This window comes from Ursus arctos, unplaced genomic scaffold (assembly GCF_023065955.2).
Source record: "Ursus arctos isolate Adak ecotype North America unplaced genomic scaffold, UrsArc2.0 scaffold_33, whole genome shotgun sequence".
Lineage (NCBI taxonomy): Eukaryota > Metazoa > Chordata > Mammalia > Carnivora > Ursidae > Ursus > Ursus arctos.
In genome coordinates this window covers 10734862-10758238 of record NW_026623019.1, presented here as the reverse complement: position 1 = coordinate 10758238, position 23377 = coordinate 10734862, and the positions used below count along the sequence as shown (strand labels likewise).

General features: G+C 44.5%; 1 protein-coding gene across 4 annotated transcripts in view; it reads left to right on the top strand.

Moving 5' to 3' along the window:
• The first annotated feature begins 3744 nt into the window (after positions 1-3744).
• The window catches only part of APBA1 (amyloid beta precursor protein binding family A member 1), a 195669-nt gene continuing 176036 nt past the window's right edge, over positions 3745-23377 (top strand). For 2 of the 4 annotated variants that reach the window (XM_026519341.4, XM_057305580.1), the window contains exon 1: positions 3749-3934. The gene's annotated coding sequence lies outside the window, so the exon portion shown is untranslated. Of the gene's footprint in view, positions 3935-23377 lie in introns of all 4 variants that reach the window. The other 2 variants (XM_057305579.1, XM_057305578.1) reach the window with 2 other exon arrangements.

Genomic DNA, 23377 nt, shown 5'->3' with positions numbered 1-23377 from the left:
TGGGATCGAGCCCCACGTCGGGCCCTACGCTGGATATGGAGTCCGCTTGAGATTTTCTCTCTCTCTCTCTCTGCCTCTCCCCATGCTCTCTCTATCAAATAAATAAATAAATAAAATCTTAAAATCTTCAAGGAAAAACCCTTTACCTGAAGGTTGATGAGTGTTTGTTCTACATATACCCTCAGCGCCTAAGACCTAAGCTCGAGGGGACACCTGGGTGGCTCAGTGGGTGAAGTATCTGCCCTCAGCTCAGGTCTCGATCTCACGGTCCTGGGATGGAGCCCCATGTCAGGCTCCCTGCTCAGAGGACAGTCTGCTTCTCCCTCTTGCTCTGCCCCCCCACTCCCCTCCCCCAGCTGTGTTCTTCTGCTCTCTTGCTCTCTCTCAAATAAATAAAATCTTTAAAAAAGATTTTTAAAAAATCTTAAAAAAAAAAAAAGACTTAAACTTGAGGACTGAGAGAGAAAGAAGGTAATCACTAAGGAACTTTAATCTACTTCTACCAGAAGAGACATGTCTAGTTCTGGCTGTCCAGAGGCTGAAAGACATGGTCGCACTCTTGTGAGGTGTGAATGAATTTAGCAAATCCTGGAATCTTCAGGTCTTTGCTGACAAAAAAGAAAAAAAAAAAACCTAATGAATAAAAGTTCATGGATCCCTGCCCTCTTACCAAGTGACAAACAGTGCCTGGTACAGGGTAGGCTGATGGAGTTTGGGAACTCAGAAATCACACCAAAGGAAATTACCTATGAGCCAGTGGGGGGGGGGGGGGGCGGCCAAATGAGTTGGCCTATAATACAAGGCTCTAAACTGGTATGCACAGAGATTTCTGATCCACATGCAATGCTGGTCAAGGCTTCAATCTGAAGCCAGTCACTTGGCACAGTGTCTACAGTACTTACCTGCTACAATGGCTGGCCGGTTGCCATTGTTTTATATACTGCCTTCTGAAACACTGAATACCCTTGTTAAAAGTAGGTGGAGACATATATTTGAAGTGGCTTATAAGAATACCTATAATAAATTAGGAAAATACCAATAAAGCAGGCACAGGAAAACTACAGATAGAAGTACAAGACCAAAGGAAGAGCTAAGACATAGATATGAATGCCCTGTGGAGCCACTCATTTCCTACAATAACCTGCAAATTTGGCTTTCAGTTTCCTGCCAGACAAGGCACAAAAGGGTAACATGAGAACTTAGGACGACGATGCGCACTGTCCATAAGGGATAGGTATATTTGTGTCTTTTGTGGGAGGGTGGGGGGAGGAGGAAGGAGTGTTTTCCAAATACTAAAATCTGGTAACTAATTAGTTTTGAAGGTCTCTAAGCAGCCATTATAACAATTATTACTTCCATTCATATGGCACGTAATGCTTTGCAAAGTAATTTATACACTTTCTTTCATTTGCACAAAAATCCTGTAATGCAGGATTTGAGGGGATGGTATTATTAGCAATAATGTATCTCTCACTCAGGCATCAAGGAACTTCGCCTCCCTGGAAACACAATGCAAAAGGAGAAAATAAGCAGAACGATCTCTGACATAAGAAACCAAATGGCAACAAGTCTATGCAGAGGAAAGAACTTCTCCCTCAGAACCTGTAACTCCTTACTTGGTGGGAAATTCTAACAAGGATAATTAACTTCCTTCCTAAAACCACAGCAGATTAAAAATTAACAAGCTAGGGACTATTACAGAGAGGCACTTTGAAAGCCCCCCAAAACTGGGACATAGGAAAGCAGGGTGGTGTAGAAACTGAAAACCCTACACACTCACCAAGTAGCTTAGGCAGGGATGTGTCAAGAGGTCAAGCCAGGACCCTGACCTTCCATCAATCAGCTGTTCACATGGTTACACGGTTACCTCACCAATCTTTGAGGAAATGAAAAGAGATCACCATCACCCACTCCCAACCCTTACAGCCTTTCAGTGACCTGCCAAGGCTCATAAGATAAAATCCTTATTTAAAATGGCCCACAAGGTCCTGAACGTTCTGGCTTCTGCTGCCTGCCTCTCCAACTGGTCTCACATCCCCTCCGCTTCAACCCCACCTGCGTAGGCTGCTTCTGCACACTTTCTTCTCTCTACCTGAAGTGTCTCACCGCTGCCTCTCCTGGGCAACCTGAAAGCTCATTTTCTTAGATTAGGTTTCCTTGTGAACCCTTAGCACCTTTACATTTGAGAACTGATCATAGTTGCATTTAATCATGAGTCTGATTGTTCGATACCTGTTTCCTCGAGGGTACGGTGAGCTCCGGAAGAACAAAGACCATGTCTGGAATACATGCGGAATAAATATTTACTGAAAAGAAAAAAAAAGAAGAGTATGTAATGTCACAGCACAAGCATGATACATCTTCCTGGTAAATATTTCAAGTTCACTACAAGATGTTTCTGACAAGGGAGAAGCTATTATTCTCTTTATTAAAGCAAAAATTAAAGATTCATTATGGAGTAGAATGCAAAATTCATATGAATTTTAAAGCTAAAATACAAGATTCCAGGAATACTTCAGCCTACGCCCCCCGATTTTTCTCAAGGCATTGTACTTAAAATAATACAGAAACACGGGGTGGTAAAAGATCCATTTCCCAAGGGATCTGGATAACCAAGGCTCATCTCCGTTTTACTAGATGAGAATGTGGATGAAGAAGGCTTTGCAAACCATAAGGCTTTGTGCAAATATAACTTATTAAAATCTGTCCCGAAGAGTGGGGAATGGCTTGGTTCATATTACACCCCCAATTACAGGTGAGGCTGGCGCCAGGACCCAGGTCTCCAGAGGCCTGTCCTGCCCACTGCTTTTCATTAACGCACAGCACCTGCCACCTGCTCCGTGCTGCAAAGGTCCTCTCCCTCCCAGCCACAACTGGGGCTGATGTCCTAAGCCAGCCTCAAATACACTTCAAGTGCTGACCAACCAGAATCGAGAAGCGGGCAGAAAACCCAGCCGGGCATTTCCCAGCATCATAAGCCGGAGGCTTTTTGCCTCGCGCTCAGGACCGGGCAATTTCCCTCGAGGACTGCAAACGCGGCCGGTTTCGCTCGGGCCCAAACCCGAGAGGCTCTCCCTCTAGCGGCGTAAACGCGGGACTGCAGCGCACCCCGGAGCCACCGTGAAGCTGCTTTTCTGAGGGGGGCTGTGCGGCCGCCGGGCTGAGAAGTGCAGCCGGTATTTCCGGGGCTGTGAAGCGGGAAAGCTCAGGAGTAACTAAGGAAAGACAACACACCGCAGGTGCCGACGCGGCTGCCCGGCTTCGCGGTCCTGCGCCGTGGCCCGGTCCTGCGCGCAGAGGTTGGCCACAGCTGCTGCTTAAGGAAACCGGGACCCCCTGAAGCTCCCGCCTAGGAGGGTGGAGGTCCCCGTCAGGCCCCTCCGCGTTGCAGCCGCACCTCCAGCTCCGTGCGCCCGGCCCGCGCACCGCGGGGCTCGCCAGCTCGGCCGGGGCGCTACGGACCGCGGGAGGCAACCGCGCTGCGCACGCCCACCCACGCCACAGCCGGCGCTCTGGGGCGGGCGGCAGCCGGGGGACGCCGCCCCGCTGCCTCGGGCTCGCGCGGTGCGCGTGCGCGCGGGTGGGCGTGGGAGGCAGGGGCGCTACTAGCGCCGGCGTGTGCGCGCGCGCTCCCCCGGGGGCCCTCCCGCGCAGGCCGGCCCGGCTCGGCCCCGGCGCGCGTCACCAGGGGCGGGCGGGCAGAAGGGGGTGGGGCCGCGGACCTGAGGGGCCCGAGCGGCAGCTGCCGAGCCCTAGCCGGAGCTGGGCGAGGGCGGCTGCGGTCCCGGCGGCGGCGGTGGCGGCGGCGGCGGGAGAAGATGGTGGCGCTGGAGGTAGGAGCGGCTGGAGCGGAGCTTTATTCCCAGGTTTGGCACCAGCGCTGTCATTAGCGCCGCTTGCTCCCGCGGGCCCGCGGACCCAGCTGTCAGGCAAGGTACCACAGCCAGGGACGGGTGGGTGAGGGGGGGGTGGCCGGCGCTGGTGCTGCCCCCGACAGAGCCCCGGTCCTTGCCAGGGTGGTGCCCCCGAGCGCGAGAGGGGCTGCATGGAACAATAGTGAGGATGAGCGGGGACAGCCGGCGACATCCAGGGGGCAATGCCTTTAGCCATCTAGCTAACGGGGCGGGGGAAGGGGGCGCTGAAGGCAGGGACGCTGGTGTCCGGTGCGCTGAGACGTGGGGCTTTGGAGGCAGCGGGCGTGCCTGATGACAGTCATGGAAGGTGTGTGTGTGTGTGTGTGTGTGTGTGTGTGTGTGTGTGTGTGTAAAAGATACAGCCAAGGGGATGGGGGTGGCGGACCGAAGGTGCTGGAGAATGACATTTCCAGGAATCCCCGCTAGGATCTCTCATCCTTTGGCTGACTCTCCCGGAGAGAGTGTGGTGATGGCAACGATGAGGTGGGCAGGATGCACTTGGTGTGTGTGGAGAGAGGCGGTGGGGTAGGTGCGGATTTGTAAAATCCCATGTGTGTGAGTGTGTGTATGTGTGTGTACTCGTGTGATTGCCTCCACGCTCCCCTAACTGAGCTCCAAACCCAGAGATGTGTGAGTGCCCTGACTTGCTGCCACCCGCTGACTATGGGACAGTGTTTGCTGTTTTGACCCTGCAACTCTGAGTACAGTCTGTGCTCTGCTCTTGCGTGAGGATGGGATTCTCACTTCCCCTTTCTCTGGCTTCTTGACATGGGGATGTGGAAGTGTGCATGTGGCTTTGGGCACATGGCAGGGAAATAGGAACATGGTTACCCCTTCTTGGCTTGCTAGCCTCCCTGGATTTGAAGGGGGCTCTCTATCCTGTGACACTTCTCTCCTCCGCCTCTGTTCCGTAAGGGTCTTAGATGCCCTGACTCTGCAGTTTCTATTGTTTATCTCTTATCTGACCTGAAGGAGAAGGGTCTTTAATGGCCACATTCGTCTCTCCATCCCCACAACTTTGAATGTCAACTAGACCTTCTCCTTCCACATTCCAACACTGGAAACCTTAGGACTGAAGAATGGCTGATCTTTATGTTGGTTCATGTAGAATGAACTCTGGAGATGTGTATAGAAAGATGGGGTCAAGGGGAGTATTTAAAAAGAAGAAAAAGATCGACTGAGGAATGTTTTGTACTGTTGGTCAGCGTCACACAGGCAGGGCCTTTTCCTACGGAAAAGGGTTACTTTATTTCTACGGCTGGTATCGCCCACTCTTCCAGCTCTCACAATGGCTAGGTGGTACCATGTATCATTCACGAACTGAAATCTCCTAAGACCCATGGTGATGGGGTCCTGGGTTGGTGAAGTCTGCTTTCCTAGCCAATGTAGCCTGCTAATAGAGAATTTGAAAAATGTCAGGCTGGCAATAAGTCAGCCAGTGAGAGCCAAGACACAGAATTGCATCCAGGGTCTATAGCTGTTTAATTGTCTCTGCGTGATAAAGATAGGCTTATGTGGGGTTGGGTAGAGATAGGGGGATAGCATATTCATGTGTGTGTCCACTGCAGTTTGACTCCCCAGTGCCTGTATTTCTCCTGCGGTATTTGTAGGAATTAATCCACCTCTACACTTAATATCTGGATACTTCTTGATTAAAATGTTGTGTGACTAGATCAGCCTGCTTAGAACATATTTAAATCACAACACCTTAAATTCTGCTGCATTGCTGTCAGAATCCAAACTAGCTAACCTTGATCCTCTTTGAAAAGCCTGTAACAGTCATGGCTATATAAGTAATATATACCATGCTGGCCTCAGAGGGTTCTTTCTCTTTTTCTTTTTAAAAAAATTTTGTCTTGTTTTGCCAAAGGTTGCATGATACTGCTGTTACATTGAAAATAATAAAACCAGTGCTATGCACATATGTTTTTTTCTTCCTGTTTATCTTAATTAATGATGCTACATAGACCAGGTGCTCTTGAAACTGTGAACATTAAATTTCCCCATGTCCTTCAGTCAAGCCTTCTAAAATTTTAATGTGAGGTTGTTGGATCTCCTCCAAGATTTAAGGATAGATTTATAAAAAATTTTGAATCTTAGTTCTTCACTCCCTATTAGTTCTGCCAATGTCTTTCTCAGAAAAGTACTTATGGAATTTAAAAGACATTCGAAGAGGTTCTTTTTTTTTTTTTTAAGTTGTTGTACGTTTGCAAGTAAAATCCAGAGATGTAAATGTCTTACAGGAAAGTTTAAGGATATAAGAAATTGTCAAGGTAAATACACTGTTTAGAAGAAGAATAATTACACAACAACACAGTTGATGACTCAGGAATTAGTGATTTCCTTTCTAATGTAAATGTGATGATTTAAAAAATACAGTGCCTGGCTTTTCCAAAGATTGGACTAGTAAGTTTAATAAAACAGCTTAACTCCTGTAATTCAGTCTGGTAAACAGTGGTAACTTTTGTGTGGATGCATTTTCTTCACTTAAAGTGCCATTAATGCTTTTCTTTTCCATTATTGGGTCTCTTAAGTTAGTTTTTCAGAAAACTTGGAAGTAAAAGACATTTGAAAATTGGCCTGTGGAGCTGAAAGGAATAAACTATGGTACCGTGGGGAGATGAGACTTGTATCCTACAAAGAAAAAGTAATTGTTGCTAAAATTGAGAGAATTTCAAGGACTAGAAGCCAAAGTTAACCCTTTGGGTTATAGTCAGTAATTCACAAATATTTAATTGCCTACTACCTCGCAGACTCTGTGTACCTTTGGATAGAGTTTGGGATATTGAGAGAGCCAGAGATGTGAAGAAGAAGACTTAGATCCTGCCCAGAGGAAGTTCATGGCCTGGAAGGAGAGACAGGGTGTACCTGTAACTGACTATAAAAATGGTGCAAAATGGCTACATTGCCGAAAAGCTATATTCCTTCAGTGCTGTGGGTGTTGATAAGATAGAACGATGACTTCCAGTGAAAGAGTTGGGGAAGGTTACACGGAAGAGGTAGCATTTGAGCTGGGATTTATATGGGTGGTGTTTGGGCTGTCAGGGAAGGAAAGGCATACTTGAAGAGGAATGAGTAGCAGAGACTTGGTGATGGGAAGGTGTGTGCTTGCCCAAAGAATGAAGCGCTTTGGCTGAGGCACAGGGAATGCCAAGGGATGTAATGAGAGGTAAGGTGAGAAAGAGAGGTTTGTCCAAGATTATGGGGCAGCTTGTATACAGATTTCATTCGGTAAACACCAGGGAGCCATGGGAGGTTTCTGAGGAAGAGGGTTGACAGGGTCGGAACTATGCAATAACCTTGTAGCATTGTGTTGGACATAATGCAATGAGAAAAGACTGGTTATAGTGGGAGACCAGATAGAGTCTATCATCAAATTAGGGGTAAGAGGAAATGAGACAGTGGGAATGAAGAGGAAGAGACAGACTCGGACAGGGTACAGGAGTATTCTGAATGGCATAGCAAGGAAGTCAAAAGTCATTGTCAGGCTCAGCCGAGACAGTAATTAGGTCATTGTCAGAGAGGAGGTTCAGAGGAGGATGAGGAAGAGGAGAAAAAAAGAGGTTTCATTGTAGGCATGATAGATTCGTCCAAGTGAAGAGACTAGAATACAGGTGTAGGTTTTCCAGAGAGAAGTCAGAGCTACGAAGAGAGATTTGTGAGTCATCTACTTAGGAGTGATTTTGAGGTCTCAGGAATGGCTAATGAAGAAAACGGAGCGAAGCAAAGCATAAGGTAAGCGTAAGGGTAAGGATCCTCAGGGCATGTCTATATGTTGGAGGGAAAAAGAGAAAGAAGAAGATAAGAACAGCATTAAACAAGGGGCAGCTGGAGCAAAATGGTGGAAGTCTTGTGGTGTCATGGAAGCTGGGAAAAGTGAGGGAGCCACCACCATTCATACATCATTCATTTGGCACATTCCGTAGGGCTGAGGGTACAACAAAGGAAAAGCCATTGGATTTGATTCCTGGCTTTCCTTAATTATCTTTGAGGGAAGTGGAAGTGGCAGCCAGGCTGTTAGGGGTTAGAGTCAAGAGTGATGCATATGGAAGGCAGTGAAGACACACTTCCTTTTAAATAAATTGGGTGGCAAAGGAGGAAAGAATTTGGTGGCATACTATAGAGAAAGTAATGGTTTTAGTGTAGGAAGACTTGAGCCTACTTTATCACCGGAGAAGAATCCATAGAAAAGAAGAGAGATTGAAAATGTAAGAGAGAGTCTAAATGGACAGAATGGAATCTTCAAGAAGAGGGGAGGATACTGGATGAAGACAGAGGAAGGATTCTTGAGACAAAGGCATAGGAGTTTTGAGGTGGAAACAGAATAATTTGACCATCGTCTTCTAAATAAAGTCAAAGAACAGGTGGGCAGGTTGAGACCATGAGTGGAATGATGAAGACTTGGAGTATGCCCTGTGGAAATGTAGCAGTGGGTCAGTTAGGGGCGAATAAAAGGTTACCACCCAACTATGAAGGCCTGCTGCATTTGGAGACATTGAATTTATAGTGGAACCAATTAGCCCTATATAAGCAGAGTTTGACAACTACTTATATAATTTTCGTAATAGTGAGCATATAATGTTGTTGAATACAGTGGATCCTCTTTCCCTTAAACTCAATGAAAGGAGAAGAAATGTTTACCTTTAAAATTAGCTGAATAAAAATCTCCACCTGAAGTATTTCCTCTGACTATTCTCTTGGAGGGATTGCTGACTTAAATCAATAAAGCATATAGTAAAAGAATGGAAAAAAACATAAGTGTTTTCAAAAAGATGATCTTTATAACAGCAGGATATGGCTTTACAGGGAAGTGTGAAGTCAATTTTTCAAAAGAAAAATCAAATATAGCACCTCACTGAACACCATACTCATCATACGCACTCAATAAATATTTGTCACATGAATACATGAATAAATTAATTTTTTTAGTAAGTTAGGCATAGTATCCAAGATCTAAAATACTGGGATTTCTTTCTTATTTACACCATGAGCATTCCATGGCCTATACAAGTTTATGATAGAATTAAAATAATTTTATTTTTTCATACCTGCTACATATGTCAAAGCTTTACAAAAAAAATTATTTTTTACTAAACTTTTTTTCACAAAATAATCGTGTATCCTTTCGATCCTTGATCTATGGGGCTGTCATGATTCCAGACGAATTTATAGCACTTCAACCGTGGTGAGTGATGATTTTGAGGTTCTCACGATGAAATCATTTATTCATTCCTTCAACAAGCATTCACTGAGCGCCTCCTCTAGACCAGAGAATATTTTAGGTGCAAGGGATACAGCAAAGGGGAAAAGTCCCTACTTTTCACTGACCTTTAGCAGGAGGAGATTAAAAAATAAATAAGCAAATATATAATATGTCAGGAGGCGGTAAGTGCTGTGTATAAAGCAGGGAAGACAATAGAGCGTGGCAAGGTAGAGGGTGCTATTATTTTATATAGGGTGTTCGGGGAAGGCCTTGAGCAGAGAGAGCTTAATGAGGTGAAGGAATGAGCCACACAGATATTTAGGGGAAGGGCCTTGTAAGCAGAGAGAATATCAAGAGCTAAAGGCCTGAGGTAGGAATGTGCTTGGCATGATCAAGGAACAGCAGAAAGGCCTCAGGCGTCTCCTTGCTTCACCAGGCCATGTCCTATCGTTCCTGATGGGTGGAGCGGTCACTTGGGGATCCCTGAAGGACACATAAGGACAATGCGATGCTTTGCCTTTCAATATTTAATCAGTTGCCCATAAGGTCGTATCACCAGGTACCATGTTCAGGCTGACCTGTGTGTGAATCACTGCTTAGTTTGTAAGAAGGTGGATGTCCTCAAGCAAACATTTACATTAGAAAACTTGGAAACTTGGCTCTCTCGGGGTCGTAATGAAATTCTAGTCATCTGGAAGCTGTCCCTCTCCTGTAACTGCCACATGGTTCTTCCGCGGTCTGAATTGTCTTTAGTTACAGGGTTTCTTTCTTTCCTCAAGTCTACATGTTTCATGTCCCATTCTCAAGTCTACAGTCCTTGAGGCTTGAATATGTTTTGTTCACCTGGGCATAGCCCTACAGCCCACAGAAAAACTCTTGTGCATCCGTAAGGGATCATCAAGTACTTATGGAAAGGCATGGACGAGACATTGCCAAAGATGTAAGGTAAAGGATGAGGGTAAAGCTCTTTCACCTTGACTTTTGCAGACAGCTGCTTGTCAAAGAGGACACAAAATCACCAATGGTGCAGAAGAAGTTTATGCATGCAGGGCCTGAGACAAGGACTTGGGTGCACATGGTTTTTGGGGGAAGGTGATCCCAAGAAGCATGAGTGAGAGTGGAGAAAATGAGATGGGAAGGAGAGCAAGCCAGTAAGAGGTGGGCTGATGAGCACATTACCAGTGGAGGCTTGGTTCTGCTAGCACAGTGCCAAATGCACTTCATGGTTGTCCACCAAGTGGTGGGGAAACTGGGATGTTTATCCATCATTTAATACTAGAGGCACTAAATCCCAGCACTTTAGAGCTACTGCTGATAGCCTGAGCAAGCTCCAAGGGACCAGAGAAAGCTGTTGGGTGGATAAGCAGAAGGCAGAGTGGGCTGGAGGTGGGAATCTGTCAGTGTGCATGGGAAGTGTCCATCAGAGCTTTGGGGGAACTCCAAAGTGGGCTGAGGGGACGCAAGACAGGGCATCACATCCTCTATTCCACGTGGAACAGAGATAGCATTAAGAATTTTTTAACAGATAAGAATCGCTTTGATAGCAGTTATTGGTGGTTTAATTGAGGGATTTTAATGTCTTGCAATAGCTGCCTGCAGTGTAGTTCACTCCTGAGTCAGCTATGACGAGCCTCAGTTACCTGGGATGCAGATTACTGTATATGCCCAGGTATGAGGTACCCATGATTATAAGATGGTCCCCAGTGTTCCAATGAGATGGGTTTTTTTTTTAAGATTTTATTTATTCATGAAAGAGAGAGCAAGAGAGAGCACTAGAAGGGGGAAGAGGGAGAAGAAGGCTCCCCATTGAGCAGGGAGCCCAACGTGGGGCTTGATCCCAGGACCCTGGACTCATGACCTGAGCCGAGCTCAACTGACTGAGCCAGCCAGGCACCCCAACTGTGAAGGAATGTTTATTTAAATTGGTATTAAATTCTTGGCCTCCTTTGTGCACGCATGCATGCCTCCATCCCTCCATCCTTTTTCAATCACGTGACCTCCAAAAGCATCCCTATCCAGTATCAATGGCAGTAATTTCAGGCTATCTCCCCCATATAGTTCTCAAGTAACCTCTGAAACCTACACTTCCTTTTCATGAAATCTTCAGGCTTATGGGGAAAAAATGTTTTTGACATGGCCTCTCCCTTTAAAATCCGTTGCCATCCCATCCAGCATTAATGAATTGCTTGATTTCAGCTCCTCTTATCTTGGAGATAATGGGCTCTTTGCTTTGGGGCGCTCACAAGAAAGGAATTGAGAGAACGCCTCAGAAGGCGGGAGCTTTCTATGGAGTCAAACATAAGGCAACTTTTCTTTTCCAAAATCTAATTTTGGGTGGTGGTAAAACCATCTCCATCCACTAAATTTCCTCTCCAGCTCCCCCTCCCCCGCTCCAGGGTGAGTTAACTAATGTGAAAAATTTTGTAGTCGTTTATTTTATAAAGGTGTTGCTTCGTTATCATGCTGAACAATGCAATCATTTACGTTTCTGATTTCTGATAAATTCTGTATCCTGAGATCAGTTCTGTATTCATGAACAGGTATACTTTATTTTAAAGATGAGGTGTACTTGATAAATTATGCATATATTTTTTCCCTGTAAATTGTAGCATGTTTTAAATGCGGAAGGAAGAGTTTGTCACTGAAAGAAATCCCACTCAACAGGAGGAATAAAGCCCTTAATGTGGCTATTCAGTGAATTAGGATTCTTATACCCGACTTTCTGAAAGTGGATCACACTCTGGTTTGGTGGCTTTAAAATTTTTTGGACCGTGATCCCTAGTGAGAAATACAATTTAGTACACCATAATCCAGCAATATACATGAGTGATTATAAACACACACATGTGTGGGCACACACCAGCATATCACTGGAACAGAAGTTTCACTCAACAATACTTGTCCTTTATTACGTGTAATACACCCAGATATTTTCTGTTTTGTTCTGTTCTATTCCGTATGGTTGGCAGCCCATTAAACTTTCAGTGCTAGTGGGCTCTGACATGCAGTTCAAAAAACACTGTTCTGTTGTATCCATCAACGGGACTGTTCCATTTTCTTACATTGTGAAATAATTTTATGTTGGAAGTTTGGGGGTTTTTTAATGTGTTTCAAAATCATTAGCAAATTTGGACATTGGGTGGTGTGTGTGTATAATGTCACAGTAGTCCTAAAGGGAACCTTTATTGTTCAGTAAATATTTTATTTCCGAAAGAAGAAATTATTAGTGAGGGAAATGGAAAGCAGAGTCAGATGAATGGATCCATTCTTAAATCCAGTGGTTTTCCTGGGCCGTGCAGACCACGCCCAGCCACTGGGCCCTGACCTCACTGTTGGACTGATTACTCACTGGCCTGCCTAATCTCTCCGTACAATTCTTTCCTCCCTCTTCTCCCTTCCTGCCTCTTTCCCAAACTGCGGCCCCCGGGCCCCGGGAGATCAATTACTTAATTCTCAACTGCAACCTAATATATTTCTTCCCTGATGTGAAAATAGTTTTTACACCCAATTCTCTTCCAAATAACTTGAAAGTACAAGAATTTTTTTTTCCCCTGAGCTAATACCTAAGGGAGTCTTGTCCTAAAGGAGCTAGAATTTGTTCCACGCATGGAATGTTTCCATAGTGTTACGTAGTATGAAAGTCTAACCTAATCTTATGCTCAGGTATGAGTGCAACCTTTATGGCTCTCTAGTTGTTGAATATGAGTACATATCAATCATTGTTTTAAATGCTCAACGGCTTCCCCATCCAGGGAATGAAAATAATAAGGTAACATCACACCTGCAAAGTGCCAGGCATTGTGCTGAGTAGGATACAGTTAACTCATCTGCTTCTTGTAATGATCTCATTTACTCTCTACAACCTTGTGAGGAGGGGATTTACGCAGCAGAGAGGGCTCTGAGGCTCCCAGAGGTTCTGTCAGTGACTACAGGGCAGGGCAGCGGCACTCACCTAGGGCTCAGGGACACACACCATCCGAGGCTGCCTTTCCCCTACAACAAATGTGTAAACCAATGAGCATGGCTGTATTCCGATAAAACTTTATTTATGGAGACTGAAATTTGAATTTCAGTATCTCTTTTACATGTCACAAAATTTTGATACCTTTCTTTTTCTTCTTTTTTTTTTTTTTTCCCCAACCATCTAAAAATATAAAATCACTCCCAACTCCTAGGCAGTAGGCTGGAACTTAGTTTGCTGATTCCTGGGCCCAGATAATTCCTGCTCAGTCTCCTTTGTCCTGGGGCCCAGCAGTAGCCCCCTAACCACACTCACCAGCTGGCCTCCCTTCTTTATGGTGCCCTCGTCCCACATGGTGTGTGTGTGTGTGTGTGTGTGTGTGTGTGTATGTGTTGCTCTTGCAATGAGGTTTCTCCAGGCTCAGCAACATGAGATGGAAGGGCTCAGACAGTTGGAATATGGTCCTGCCATTGCTTAACCGCCAATATAGAACACGTCTCTAGATTGGGCCAAGCCTCAGTTTCCCCAACTGTAAAAGAGGGAACGATGAAACCTGCCTTTCCTATGTCTTCCTACGAAGGACTGCTGGGAGGGTCAAATGAGATAAAAAAGGCTACAGAAAAGTAGGGCAGATGCGTCTCTTCCTTCTTGATGACCTTGAGCAAAAGTGATGTCTCCCCCTTCTCAACAACAGGTGGGCAAGCATTTTCAGTATAGGGCCAGGCAGTAAGTAATTTCTGCGGGCCATACAGGTCTCTGTCGGAGCTTCTCAGCTCTGCCGTTGTAGAGCAAAAGCAGCCACAGACAATATGTAAACCAACAAACGTGGCTCTATGCCAATAAAACTTTATTCGTCTTTGCCGGAATTTGAATTTCATATCACTTTCACATGTCACAAAATTTTGATTCCTTTCTTGATTTTTTTTTTTTGACCATCTAAAAATGTAAAAAAACCACTCCCATCTCCCAGACAGTACAAAAACAGGCAGTGGGCTGGGTTGTCCCATGGAACCTAGTTTGCTGACCACTGACATAAATGTTCACAACACGTTGTTCCATCATTAGCAAGCAACCACAGTTCACTTTGAACTATGGCAAAGCAGGCCCACTTTATTCCAGCTCTCTCTTGCCCTTCCAAAATATACATCCACCCACCTACATTTTTTTCCCACCTCCTCCAGCACTGGGAAGGATAATAGCATATAGATAGCATGCATATATATGCACACATATAGAGTATATGCTGAGTACATGTTTGTTGAATAAATGGGGAAGAGCAAATCTGTTGCTTTTCTATGTATCTTGTTTTTCTATCTTTAAGAAAAATTCCACCTCTTCTCTAGGAAACTTTTGGGAATGACTGAGTCAACTTTTGTAATTAAATTTTAGGGGCTTTTAAACTTCATGCTTTGAAATTTGTCATCCCCCCCCCCCCCCCGCTATTAACCATAAAAGGAAAAGAATGTCGGGGAAGAGAGAAGGGAAAAGCAGTCAAAACAAAAATCAACATTTCAGCATAAAAAGAGCTGATTGGAGAATAACTAGAGTGGCCAAACATTTAGCGTTAGTCCCTGGGGCTTCCTATCACTCTAGGAGCTCTGGAGGCTACAGAGCCTCTTGCCCCAGCTGCCAGCTGCCCTCCTTTTTGCTGTGCTCTCTCAAAAACGTAACTCAGGAGCCAGAACTCTGTGCATTTGGCTATAAACAAAGAGGACCAGGTAGAATGTGCTGTATTTTTTCATCTGCACATCCCCACCATGTATCAAGGAATCACGCACATCTCTGAACAGCAAAGCCTTGAACGTGGCTCCCATTTTATTTCTTGAGAAGTATAGGCCCCAAAGTGAAATAATTAGGAAATACATACATTTAAATTTTTCTTCTCAGAATGAGGTGGATGGAAACTGGACGGTGGAATGAATTATAGTAGCACGTGTATGTGCGTGTTTTCCCCCCAGGTAGTCTATGATGAATATGTTACTCTGTGTTCTATCATGAAGAAATTATATATGTGTATGTGTTTGAGGGGTAGGAAGAAAGGAATAGTCTAGAAAATTGGAACCAGATTATTAATAGTGTGGACCCTTTAATAAAATTTGTTAAGGAAAGGAACAGTTAGGTCGGCTTTTGAATAAGCACTTTTTTAGTGTGCCAAAATATATTAATTTTCTGTAACCTGGGAAAAAAGATCCAGGGCTGGTGTAAAATACATTATAAAGTGTGCTTTCAGGCTGGCATAGACTGCTCCTGCTTTAATAGACGCTCTCTAGCCTCGAAGACAGAATGTTAAGCTGGTGTTGGAAGTGTACATTACATTTAAGTCATGTGAGGTATTTGAAGCCTGTTTGGGGAAGAATGAAGGCTGAGGGGCTCAGGATCTCGTTCCGTATTGTGTCTGAGCTGCCCTGGGTGAGACACAACATAGTACTTACTGGCAGTGCAAAGACTGTTTTCGAAATGACCCTTAGTGGATGGAGGCAGAGGGGGATGGGAGTGGCAGTGGGGGCTGGGTGGCTTGCCAGAGAGCCACAAGGTGGTGGGGAGGTCATTGCCCATCTGTCTGCAGTTTCTTGTATAGAATAAGTCTCCCTTTGATGAAGTCAAGAAACTGTGCTTATGAAGACAGAGGATTACGATTTTGTTCCTTATGTTATTTGCACAGTGGATCTTACCTTTTCTTCTTTCTGGGTGTAATTTTTCCCTGTCTTAGACACAGACACCCCCTCCTCTGTCTTTCTTCCCCTTGAGCAATTACAGTGGGCCTGTTTACATCTCATGGCTTATGTGGACAGCTCCCTTCTACGCTGGAGGTTTCCAGCAAATGTCTGGTTATCCTTGATTGTCCATTCATATGCAGGCTATGACATTGAAGCTGGCCAGAGGTCTGTATTAGCTGGTTGGGTTTGTAGAGGTCTTAGGATGGGCTCCCTAGAGCAGACACTGAGAAGAGGGAATCTCCAAATGCCAGTCTTTTTCCCGGAGAGTACCTGCTGGCTCCTGGTAGTATGTGTGTGTGGCATGAAGCAGAGTCTGGGATCTAACTGTCTGTTACAGTGAATCTCCTGTTTCTAGAGCCTTCTCCACCCCCATCTTTTGTTAGGATTCTACAGTCCAGTCAGCTCCAAAGAAATGTGTTGCAATCTCTTGTCTATGGATCTTCTCGCTTCCATTCTCTTTGTGGATTTATACCTTATCTATGCCTCTGTACTCATTTAAGTGGGGTCCTGAGAGGGAAAGGATGAAAATTTATGTGGTCAAGCTGCTACCTGTCACCAGAAGCCACTCAAAGCAAAAGCTAAAGTAGAATCTTTGAATGAAGCAAGCGCATGTGCACGTGCCCACACTTAAACATTTACAGTACTGCAGCTTCTTGGAAATAGGCTCATCGTTGGGAATTAGCCAATCCAAGTATTATCTAGCAAAGTGCTATATAAGCTAAAAGCAGTAGTTATAATCTGTTATAACCATTAGCTGGATAACGTGAGCCCGTGGCTCTTGTTGATATCTTTGGGTTAACCTTGGGGATGTCCATCTTCCCCAGCATTTTTGGATAATAACCTAGGCACAGGTCAGTAAACTGATGTCAGCATGAACCATGCTCCCCTTACCACATCAGAGTTAATCTTAGCAATCACTGGATAGTAAACAGAAACCTAAGCAATAACTTTGGCAAAACACCATCTTGTTGTTCAAGGAATCTTGAATTAAAGCACCTGTCCTCTGTGTATAACAGGTTTATTGGTGGGCTAGGCTCAGTACTGTGCAGACAGCAACCATCTCTCTAGTTCTTCTTGCATGACTCCTTCCTATGCACCAAACGAACTTGTCTTTTCTTCCTTATTAGAAGAAAATCTTGGGCAGGTCTCATAGATTTCCCAAGTACTCTGAAGTGGTGAAAAGTTAAATCCGGTCTGTTAATCACAGGATACAGTCCTGTGTGATAATAAAAATTCTAAACTCCTACATAATTTTTTTTTAAAGTTGCAATATAATTCGAACATAAGTGAAGAACAGGTTACAAGTGTAGTATGTTGGATTTTCGCATATCTGAAAACCCAGGTAACTTGGTCAAGACCCAGAACATTTCCTGCCCCTCCTGCCCTCCACCTCCACCCCCATGCTCCCTCATGCTCCTCCTCCAGTTAACATCAACCAGGACCTCAAGATAACGCCTACTCTGACCTCTAGCACCGTAAAGCAACCTGACTTTTCCTTGACTTCATATGAACAAATCATACAGTATGTAGCCTCTTGTGTCTGACTGCTTTCCTCAATAGTAGAGATTTATCCGTATTGCTAAATGTATCTGCATTCTGTTCCTTTTTGTTGCTCATGAGTAATTGTGTGAATATATTGAGTTCACATGTCCATTCTTCTGTTGAAGGGCAGTTGGGTGGTTTCGCCATGAACATTCTTGTATGTTTATTTCGCTGCACGCATACACCCATTTCTGTAGGTGTGGAGTTGCCGAGTCATAGGATAGGTACATGATTGAGTTTAGAGACGTCATCAGTTTTCCACAGTGGTTGTACCAGTCCTTCCCCCGGCGATTGTTTATGGGAATTGTAGTTGTTCCTCAGCCTCGTCAGCACCTGCATTGTTCCATTTGAGTAGCGTTAGCCATTCTGGGAAGTGTGCAGTGGCGTTCATCGTGTCTAGTTTTAAACTTCACCTCCTCCAGCTCAAGCCGGCTGCTTCTGTGGAGACCACATTATGACCACAGGAAACACACACCCTGTTCCTCTTGCGGTAGAAGTGCCTTTTGCTCTAAACACAATCCCTTCTCTTTGCCCTGCTAGCTCTGACTAGCTTTATATTTCTCCTAGCGAGAGCCAGACCCTGACACCTGGCTCCCACAGACTCCGGAGGGCCTGTGCCAAGCTCCTGGAGTTTCTCTTGAAGCCTTCTTTGCTCGGTGGATTAGTCAGCTGGGGCTGCCATAACTAAATACCACAGGCTGAGGAGCTTAACCAACAGAAATTTATTTTCTCACAGTTCTGCAGGCTGGAAAGCCTAAGACCCAGGTGTCAGAAGGTTTGGTTTCTTCTGAGACCTCTCTCCTTGACTTGCAGATGTCCACCTTCTGGCTGTGTCCTCACACAGTCCTTTCTTGTCAGGGCACATTTTGATGTCTCTTCCTGTTCCCACAAAAACATCAGTCATATTGGATTAGAGCCCCACTTCATTTAACCTTAATTACCTCTTTAGAGACCCTGTCTCCAAATACAATTACATTACGGATTAGGGTTTCAACCTTTGAATTGGCGGGGTGGTGAGGGGAGTGTTGCAGTTCTGTCCATTACTCTTGGTTTGTGTGTGTGTGTAGGGAGAGGAGTCCTCCAGTTCTCCAGAAATGCTTGAAGTACTGAAGTGACAGTGAATTTTGTTAAATCAAAGTACAGTCAGTCATGATTTAAGGTACTAGTTGGGGAGATTTTTTTTTTTAAATAATAGAAGTAAAACACATGCAATGAAGAGCATAAAATACCCACATTTTCAGCTTGAGGAATGTTACATCCATATTCCCCACCACCCAAATCAGGATGTAGAACATTGTCAGCACCCCTTAGATTTCAGAATACTCCTTCCCAGTCTCTGTTACTCCCTTCCCAGGGGTAACCACTATTATGGCTTCTATCATCATTTATCAGGTTTGATGATTCTTGAACTTCATATAAAGAAAATCACATGCATAAGCCTTAAATTCAGATTCTTTTACTTGGCATATCTATGAGATATATCCATGTTATTATATATGTTGGTAGTCCATTCTCATTGCTGGGTCGTATTCAGTAGTATAAATACACAACGATGTGTGTATCCATTCTGTTGGTAGACAACTGGGTTATTGGCTGGAATATAACTGGAAAACCAGTTATACAGTTTTTGGCTATCATGAACTAGGCTGCATGAGCATTCCTGTAGATGTCTTTCTGTCTTCATTCATATTTCTTGGGTATATATTTAAGAGTAGAATTCCTTGGCCATAGGGATAGGTGTATGTCTAGTTGGAAACATTTTAATTGACTTCTTATACTAAGCCTTTCTATTTGACATCGTTTCAACAGCTACTCTTCACGACTCAAGTGTAGATGTGAGCACACATGCTCTGCTTTAAAATGCAGCAGTTTGTTTTGTTGACTTTTTTTCCCGATTAATTTTATTGTCGAGCTCAGTTCACTGAATGTGATTTTGTTACTTTTTATATCAAAGGTAAACGAGGCATATGCTTGTGAACTCACTGGATTCTGAACAGGTTATTCATGCATATTGGAGGGATGTTTTTGTCACACTCTGTTAAGAAGCCAACAACCATCTACTAACAAGCATTTACTTGTTTTATCTGAATCAACAAGGTTATGCATTCAGAATATTTTTCATTAAAAATAGTTTCATGTACAACAAAACAAGCCAGTGCATATTTTAATTTTTAACATCTTAGTTTTAAGCATTAGCTGAGTCCCATTCTAACCAAAATATATCAATTTTAGCTAGAATACTATAAAGCAGCTTTAAAAAAACCTAATAATAAAGTGGCAAACATGTATGTATTGCTCACGGTAAGTAATATCAGACTGTGCTCAAAGCACTTACTATGCATTAACTCATTTAATCCTCACATCAGCACTAGAAGGTATGCTATTATTATCCTCATTTTACAGATGAGGCCACGGAGGCACAGAGAGGTCGAGACACTTAGCCAAGATCACACAGCCAGTAGGTAGCCAGGGTCCAGAGTCTGTGCACATATAACCACGAAACCACACTACCTTTTAACTCACTCTCATCTTTCTCTTTATTCATGGGAGTGGAGGCTATGGGAAAGAGCCTTCCTGCTTTCTCAATATCTAGACATTTTCTCAGTTTAGACTGAAGCTATAGCAGTTAAAATCTTTATTATTACTTTGATTCCGGTAATCAGATGCAAAAGGATGCCAACCTGCTGTAACTGTCTTTAAAAAAATCACATTAAAAGGATACTTCCCTCCCCCTCCTTTTTAAGCCCTGAGGTCATACTGGGGAGATCTGCTGGGGGACTGGATGTTCCTACGGATACCCTGAGTCCCCAGAAAACCAACCTTATGGCATGAGAATGATCCTGAGTGAGATATGCCTTCACCACTGTGATCAGAACACTAACTCCTTTCTCCACCTTCACCCTTGGTCCGCAGTTGCTTGTGTGCGGACACTGCATCAACCCTGTGCAAGACCCAAGCAGAGTCCATGCAGCACCTCTCCTCAGGGAGCTTTAGAATCAAGCACAGGACACAGGCACTCACACAAAGCACACACATGTCATTGCTGTTGTTAAGCCAACAAGTCTATGAGGGAAAGGTGAGTGTGCTTGCGTGTGACAAGGAGGTCGCTCCTTGCGTGTGACAAGGAGGTCCTGTCAGGGTCACTCAAGAAGGGCTTCTCTGTGTGAGGAAGTAACAGAGGGGGTAAGAAGAAGTAACTCCAGGCAGAAAGCAGAAAATATACCATGGCCCTGGGAAGGGATGGGGTGCCTACAGGGGACAGTGGGGGTCAGCTGGCTGGGCGCATCGCCAGGGTCAGATCAGGCAGGAGCTCCAGGCTGCTCTTTATTCTGAGGACAATAAGAAGCCACTTCAGTGTTTCAGATAAAGAAAAGACATGACCAGATTTGTGTTTTTCTGACAGTAGATTGGAAAGAGGCCAAGAGGGAAAGCATATTTATAAACATTTTGCACAATGGAAGGTGATTCCCATTAGAGTACATTCCAGAGTTCCAAGGGGAAGGTGGTGATTTGGAATCTGCTGGTGGAAGAGCCAGGAGCAAAGGACAGATCGGAGAGGTATCTGGCAGGTGAAGTCATCAGGGCTTGGGGACGCACTGGGTGTGGGAGGTGAGGAAGTAACAGGCATCGTTGGCCGACTCCCAGGGTTTGTTTTGTGCTGCTAGAGGGATGGGGTTTTCAGGCACCAGAACCAGGGCTGGAAGATGAAAGATGACTCAGTTGGGAGGGTAGGCAGGGAGTGAAGAAGGCACTGACCAGAAGGTGTCTGTGAGGCCTCTCAGGAGGGGTGTAAGCTGGCTGCTTGGATATAGAAGTCCAGAACTCGAAGGAGAGGTCTGGACTAGATAAAATGCTAATCAAGCATCATAGCTTTAGAAATTAGATTCAGGGGGCGCCTAGAGGCTCAGTTGGTTAAGCATCTGCCTTCGGCTTGGGTCATGATCCTGGGGACCCTGGGATCGAGCCCCATGCCAGCTGCCTGCTCACCAGGGAGCCTGCTTCTCTCCCTCCGTCCCCTGGCTAGTGCTCTGTCTCTCTCTTGCTCACTCTCTCTCTCTCAAATAAATAAATAAAACCTTGAAAAAAATAGAAATTAGATTCACTAATCCATAGGGATGCCTTGAGCTTTGCTAGATCAAGTGCTTTAGAAAGGCAGCATGGAGAAGGAATAGAGCCGAGAGTCAGGAGTTAGACTAGTCTAATTGTCCTTTCTTAAAGCTTCAGACCGTCTCTGAACTGCATCTGGAGTCCTAAAACCAGAGAGCTCTATGATAGCATGGATGGTTCGTACTCTTAAATGGAAAGCCTGTCTATGGCTTTGAAAATAATTTTGGCCGCTGTGAAATGGACAGATGTGTTGTTGAAAAGAGAAATGGCTGAGCAGATAAGGTTTACTAGTTTGTAAGTATTTGATCAGTTTGTCTTTAAAATAGGTGAGCAGTTTGTACAAAATGTTTATAAACATGTTTACATATAAGCTTGGCTAACAGTAAGGCTTAAAGTGCCAACTGGTAAATAATTGGGAAAGTTACTTTGATGTCCTGAGTTTTAGGTGTCTTAGGGCAGCTTATCCAAGCGTTCTTTGTACCTTTATCATGAAGTTAAACCCATTCATGTATTTTGACCCAGTCTCTGGTATAATTTTCTTCCTAACCACGTCCTCACCTCCCTTTACCTTTCCCGAAGAGCATTGCTCTTGGTGAGAAATGGTGAGGCCAAGGGTCTAGTGGCTGGACTGGGAGTAACCAGCATAAAGGACTTACGACCATGCCACTTTCCTGGCAGGTGACTAGCCCTTCATCTGTCCAGATGCCATAAACAGGGGCATCCAGGAACCTTCCAACTCTGGCCAAGTGCACAGAGGGGCACTGCAAGATTCAGGCCCACATTGGGGCCATCCATGTGGCCCGGCCTTGCATCAGCAGCCAAAGCTCGCCAGCCACACAGTCCTGGTGTTTAGGCGCTGTCTCTGTCACCCCCATGAACCTACTCCCAGAGAGCCCAGCGCCAAACCCCTGCTCACAGCCTGGCCGTTCCATTCAGAAGGACTTATCATGAGCTAATGTGGGTCATTAAGTACCTTTTGGCTTGATTTCCTAGAAAACAATGCTTTCAGAAACATTTTATCTGAAGATTTTTAGACACGCAATATTATTATTCTGTTTTTACGTATTGTTGTATGCTCGAGTCTTTACATGTTCATAGCACACATCCTGGTACATTAAGAAAGCCAACTTTTAAGGCTTGATTGCTTGAGGTTTGCTTTTCTGTTTAATGACATGTATAAACGGTTTCTTTCATGACCTTGAGTTACAACTTAAGAATAAATTCGAGGAAAATATTGTCAGGAAACCCGAGAGAGAAGTCATTGGCTTTGGTTTTGTCTACCCAGAAACCCGTAAGGTGGAGATTATGTGTAATATTTGGATTTTGGCTGGCTACTTTACTGTGGTCTCTTGCCCTACCCAGCTACTTTGCAAAATGCTGATAAACTCTTGGGGAGGTGGGTGTGTTTTTCTGGCTTGATTTTAAGAGTAATGATTTATGAAACTTAGATATTTTATCTGAAGGCAGCAAGGAATAATAAAATAGCCAAAGTAGAACTGCAGATTTGAGATTCTGTGATTTGCTTCCTTTTCATTTACTTTGTGAAGGAAAAGGTTAAGATCAATAGATAAACTTTCTAGGCTTGAACAGTGCCTGCTTTCTGAACAAAAAGAGCTATAATCCCATTAAAATGTCTTGCTGTTAATGAAACCTCAGGGCTTGGCTTCAGATATTTTATTTGATGACACAGGTTTTATACTGCTGTTACTAAGGCACGAAAACCCGTTGAGGGGCTCTGAATATTAAGTACTGATGTATTTCCTGACAGAGCAGTGGGGTGAGCGGCTGCGGGCCGATTGGCAGCTCATCAGGGGGAGGCACGTCTTCTCACCAGGGACGGGCAAATGAGACCAGCTGTCCACCACCCATTGTTTCCCCCCTTTGAGGGGGGTGGATTTGGGCTTTCAGGGCACTGAGAGGAGAAACAGTGTCA